Source organism: Drosophila hydei, unplaced genomic scaffold (assembly GCF_003285905.1).
Source record: "Drosophila hydei strain 15085-1641.00,03,60 unplaced genomic scaffold, DhydRS2 tig00000444-arrow-arrow-pilon, whole genome shotgun sequence".
Lineage (NCBI taxonomy): Eukaryota > Metazoa > Arthropoda > Insecta > Diptera > Drosophilidae > Drosophila > Drosophila hydei.
This window is the reverse complement of record NW_022045733.1, coordinates 138,495-145,272: the sequence shown is the minus strand read 5'-3', so window position 1 is coordinate 145,272 and position 6,778 is coordinate 138,495.

The following is a 6,778-nucleotide window of genomic DNA, read 5'->3' as shown; positions in this document are numbered from 1 at the left end:
CGAAAGAGCAATAGCAGCAGCAACTACAGCAACAGCAGCAGCAGCAGATATGGCCGACAGCTCGCTCTTTCCCTCTCGAACAGTTAGGAAGGAGAGCGAACAGACTATGTGTACAACTAACTATCAATTGCTTGCTTATCTAATAAAACACGAGGTGTTCCTTAAACGGCGCCTAACTGTTAAATGGCAACGCATTGCATTGTTGTTGTTTCTCATGATGTGACTGCTCAAACATTTATCTTTTTTAAATTGTTAATCATTTTTATTGAACAACAACCAGACACACACCCCACACACACACAAGTACACACACATACACACACATACACACACACATACACACACACATACACACATACACACACACACACACACACAATTGAAGAGAGAATTTGAATAATGCCTGAGGCAAAAGAAAATCTTCATTCAGCAACTTTTTACCACAAAGCCCCCCCTCTGCAAATAAATATTTTGCACCACAAAATCAAAGTAAAAACAAACGAATGCAAAAAAGAAAAATCCTAAACAAAAGTAACAAAAAAAGAAATTCAAAAAATAAGCTGCAGCAAATTCATATATATATATATATATATATATATATATATATATATATATAAACACATATATATATATATATATATATATATATAAACACATAAAATTAAACATTTTTATGAATTATTTTATTTTTTTTAATCACTTTTAGTAAGCGTACATTAAGTGAACAAAAACAAAACAAATCGAAACAAAGTGAAAAACAAAAACAACAAAAACAAAAACCAATCATTTGGTTTGTGTGTGTGTTTTATAATTGTTTTCTCTTTAATTTTATTAAGCATATTGCATTTGATTTAACATTTGTAACAGTTAATTGTATACAAATCATATTGAGGACAGAAGCGAAAACGAAAACACTCAAGAAACAGAGAAAGAAAGAAAAACAACAATTAAAAACTGTATTTTATAATTAAATACTAATTATTATATTTCGTATTTGCTAATTGAAAAAGAAACGGAAAAATACCCCAAATTTCAAGCAGGTGTCAACTTTAGCCCACCTTTTAAAACAAAACAAAACAAAACATTAAAAAACCAACAACCTATAAGTAGAACAAAAAACTACAACTGAACTTAAAACCTCACTTAAAACTAACCTAAAAGAAAAGCAAAATGGGAAACCAACTAAAACTAAAATTCTGTAAAAATAAATCAAAACAACAAAAAAATGAAACGTAAAAATGATTGTTATGAAACGTAAAAACCATAAATTATACAACACACAAGTGTTCAGTTCGAGGGTCGAAATAAGAGTTCCATACATACACACACACACACTCAAACACATACATCTATACATATGTATTTTATCTGTACTCTCTATGTATAACACCTAGCCAGCAGATAGCGCCAATCAAGTGTTATACGCGCCAAGTCAAGCCAGCAATGAGACGCAGCACATGTATAAGAAAACTTTGTAGTATAACTTAACTGAAACATATAACAGTACACACACACATAAACACACATAATTATATAGTCCTACGAATATATAGTTTATATTTAAGTTGTGTCTCTCACCTAAATGCCAAGCAAGCAATGTTAGTGTACAGCTGTATAATAGTATTCGAGAATTGAGAATTTGAGATTACAAGCATATATATGAGAAACTGAATTGTTAATATTGTTTGAGCGAAAGAGAGAGAGAGAGAGAGGGGAAGGAAAGAGAGATCGAGTGAGAGAGAGAGCATTGTAATCTGTTTGCCTTGAAACAAAAACAAAAATAACGGTGCTGAAATGTTAATTTTTATATAACGAAAAAAACGAGCAACAAGTGTTACATTAAAGTGTTATATTAAAAGAAAAGTTAAAAAAAGAAACAGGGAGAGACAAAGAGAGAGAGGAACGAAACAAGCTGTTATATAAATCACCACATTTACCTATATAACAGATAGCTAACAATATGCAGCCCCGTGGCAGGCCAATCGCTCATCGATCAGCAGATTTATCGAGATCAATGTACGACGGGTCGAAATGTAGGCCAAATGTGTTTGTTTTCTCATAGTTTTCATAGTTTAAATGTTGGCGATTCGTACATACAACAATGTACATCATGTATCGAACTTGTCATTATTATTTCCCTTAGTTTTTTATTTATTTTTTTTTTTTTTTGTAATTCTAATGAGCGCACAGCAACAACAAACATAAAATAGATCATATATGCATATTTATATATATATATAATATATATATATAGTGTATAACAGTTTATTTTCCATAGCTGCTAAAATCGTAACTGAAGTAACTGAATCGGAGCAACAAACAATCAAACAAAGCCAAGACAATAGCCCAATTTTGTTGAAATAGACATATAAATAGAGAATAACGTGAAACTTTTATTAATATTAACCATTTATATATATTTTTTTTTACATATTTTACAACTTTTTTGTTTGTTAAACATTACATACATACATACATACATACATATGCAAGCATCTATAATTACATAAATACATACATATTCACATAGATTAATGCATATTTTCCTTTTTTGTTTCTTTGTTTTCTTACTGCATTAAGTTAATTATATATACTATATATATATATATATATATATATATATGTATATATGTATATATATATATATATATATATATATATATATATATATATGTATATATATATACATATATCTGTAACAAATAGAAAGTGAACAGCTCGGGCTTTGCGTTACTTTTGCCTGTATAACACTTGCATTTTAGACTGTTATATTCGTGCATTTATAACTGAATAGAACAACATCAAAATTCAACATTTCGGCCAGAATAAAAAAAAAACGTTTCAAAACAGCAAATCTAAACAAGCAAATAAAAAATATTCATTCATATTCGAAAATTCAAGCATTTTTAGGGCAGTTTAGGACAGATTAATCTTTTTTTTTTTATTTTGTTTGTATACATACACTTAACATAAACAAGAAAATATGAAAAACATGCGGAAAAGATCTATTGACGAAGATTGAAAAAGTAATTCAAATACCTCAATGTAAGTGCATTATCTTATATGACAAAACAAAACAAAAAAATACAAAAAAAAAACATAAAAAATAACTAAACAAACTATAAATGTAAAACAAATCAAACAAATGTTAAAAAAAAAAACGGAAAAGCTTAAGAAAAGTGCAACCTAACGAACTATGTAAAGTGTGAGCTAAACAATTGCAGAAGAAACTGAAAAGCAAAAACAAAAACTAAATGAATTAAAAATGAATCATAAAATTATGATAATTTTTAAGCAATGAAAAAGAAACCTGATAAGTTCATACGATATATATAAACAAAGCAAAAACAAAAGAAAAGAGAAAGCGATGAATATAACAGAAAAGGACAACAACAAGAACTACAGTAACAACAATAACAATAACAAAGGCATCTGTAAGGTGGGCGTACGATAGACCATTTCGCCATCAGCCAACACTGCACACAAAAGATATATATGTATATGTGGATTAAATGTGCCAGTGCTGGCCCCTTAAATGAATGCCAAATGGACAGACACAGACCTAAAACTCAGACTCAGAACCAGAACCAGAATCAGAACCAGAACCACCAGAGACCCATTATGGAATAAATCAAGTGAAAATTGTTAAAGTTTTGCTATTTCCTATTGAGAGAAAGAGAAGGAAGAAGAGAAAGAGAAAGAAGAAGAACCTATACAGTCCCATATAACTGAACGTTTTGTATAGCTTGAGCAAAGTTGGGCGGGAAATGGGGATTGGTTGATTATCAAGTGTGTATATAAAAGGAATTTTTTCTAGGCATAACATTAATATTTATAAATATTTATATATACGATATATCTAAATATTTATATATATATATATATAAATATATATATATATATATATATATATATATATATATATATATTATATATATATATATATATATTATATATATATATATATATTGCATTATTTATGTGTATATGTTGAAAACGCGTGAAGGATAAAACTGATAAAAAAAACCTTTTTGTTATAATTGAGAATGTATTTTTTTAATATACAAACATCTAGAAATAATAGACGTAAAAGAGATGATCTAGATATAGAGATATAGATAGATATATATATATATATATAGATATAGCTATATATATGGATATAGAGATATAGATATAATATAGAGATATCTCTCGAGCTTCGCTATCTATTTGTCTCTCTATCCTCTATACTGGCTCTCTGCTCTCTCTCCTCTATCTATCTCGTTACTCTCTCTCTATATCTCTCTATCTAATCTGAATTCTATTACACGTTCGCGACTCCCCTACATTCCATCTAATATATATACTATAATATATATATATATATATAATTTTTTTTTTTTTTTTCGTTGGCGTCTTGAAGTTTGAGTGTAGCGTATAGGAAAAATGTCCAAAGTTGTCAATACAAAGAGCATATACTTATATACTACTATATAGAAAGCCCAAATGAATGACCTATAATGATGATGATGATGATGATGATGATGGAGATGAAGATGGTGGTAAACATATATGAAATTAAATATATGTGAGCAAAGAAAGAAAAAATGAAACAAACAAAAAAAAGCGTAAAACGAATTTTTCTAAAAAATTCCAAAAATGTAAACTAGAATAGAACATGGCAATGTTTTTGAACTTGCATTGTTTTTATTTTGCATAGAATTCCAAATGCTGAAACAAAAAAAGAGAGAGTAAGAGGAATAGGAAAAGCTAGAAAGAGAGTGAGAGAGCAGAATGGTTGAGTTAACTAACTAACTATTGACTATTAATTGCTCTGTTTAAGAAATAAAAGAAAACCAATTGGGAGGGGCTTACCAAGCACTATTACAAATAAAAAAAAAATAATAAAAATAAAAATTAAAATAATAATAAAAATTAAAATAATAATAAAAATTAAAATAATAATAATAATAATAATAATAATAATAATAATTATAAATGATGTGTATGATGCAGCAAGAGTTGATCGATTGAGAACAATCACAAAATGCGTGCGCGTTGAAAACGACAGCGAATAAGAGAAAGAAAGAGATAGAGAGCGTGGGAGTGGGAGTGGGAGAGTGAGACAGAGCAAAGTTTAGAGAGCAGCAAAGAAATTATTTTTTAGTATTTAGAGGCTATTTTATATCGTTATTAAAGAGAAGGTGACGTGACAGAGAGAAGAGAGTTGCAGATATGGGGGTTGAAGAAAATTAAATTTTAGCTTGCAAGTTGAAAAGAGAACAACAACAACAACAACAGTAACAACAAGAACAGTAACAGTAACAACTACAACAACAACAATAGTGTTGGAAACGCTGGTATGTGACATTGAAAAAAGCAGAAGATAAAACGACATGGTGACAACTCTGGATGGAGTACAGTCGCCGATTTACAAGTCGGTTCGCAACAACAGATATTATAACGGTTAGCTTAGGCACATGGGTGGCGGCAGGGTGTTGTCTTTGAAATTTCAAAACTTGATTCAAATGCCTTCAGCTCATTCACAATGGATTTTTTTGGTATTTGCTTTATTTATCTCATATATCTTGTTTTAATAATTTCAATTTTATCAATTGCATTTACTTAACGTACATACACACATATACACATAAGCATACACACACACACATGGACAGACAGCCGGACCGACACTTCTTTTCACAAGCCAAGCGAATTTTCCATTTTCTTTTCATACAAGAGACAGCAACAACAGCAGCAAAAACGACGACGACAACAAGCGAATGTTAAAATTTAATTTATCTAAAAGTACTTTTTTGTGTTGTAAGTTGTGCCAAGTACTGATAACGTTTAAGGTGTGATAAACTCGTTTTAAAATTTAACAACTATTTAAACTATTTACTACTAAAACAAAACAAAAAAAAAACAAACAAAAAAAAATAATTATAAATTTAAAGAAAAATTTTATTATTTTTATAAAATGCTTTCGATGTACATTTTACGAATAACTCACACATTCAGCCAACACACCAGACTTCTAAAGTACTTTGACATTTGATTTGACAGCAACAGCAACAACAACTTCAACAACTACAACAACAACAACCAACAACAAAATGCTTTGCGATTACAATTTACTATTTATTTTATTCATATATACATATACGAGTATATATGTATATATACATATGTGTATATATCCATGTATGTATGTATATATATGCTATTTTTATAATTTCTTAACGTAAACCTTTAAAAGTTTAAACTCTAAAGAAAACAAAAAAAAAAACTTAAAAACACGAAAAAAATAACAAAAAAAAATGCAAAAAAAGAAACAAAAATGAAAGGGAAAATACTTTTAAAAAGGGCATATTTTTTTATATACATATATTTACATATTTACATAACGTTTTTAGCGGTACAAACATCGTGAGTACAAATCAATATTTATTTTTTTTTTTCGTTTGTTTTTGGTCTATTATAAAGAAGGAAGGAAGGATAAAAAGAAGAATTTAGGGATTTTCTTAAAACATACAAATTTTGTTTTCAATTGTTAGGCGAGTGAGTTTGGAAGAAGAATAAGAAAAAGAAGGGGGAAAACAGTTGAGAATCACTGGACGACACTTTTCCTTTTTTTTTTTTTAAATATTATATACGATGATATAGAAAGATAACGATATAAAGCGAGTTTTAATGTAGGCTAAACGACAACGAGACGACGACGATGATGACGACGACGACACGCGTAGCAAGTTAACAGCCGAGCAAAGCAGCAAATAGCCCAAAGCAGCCAAAT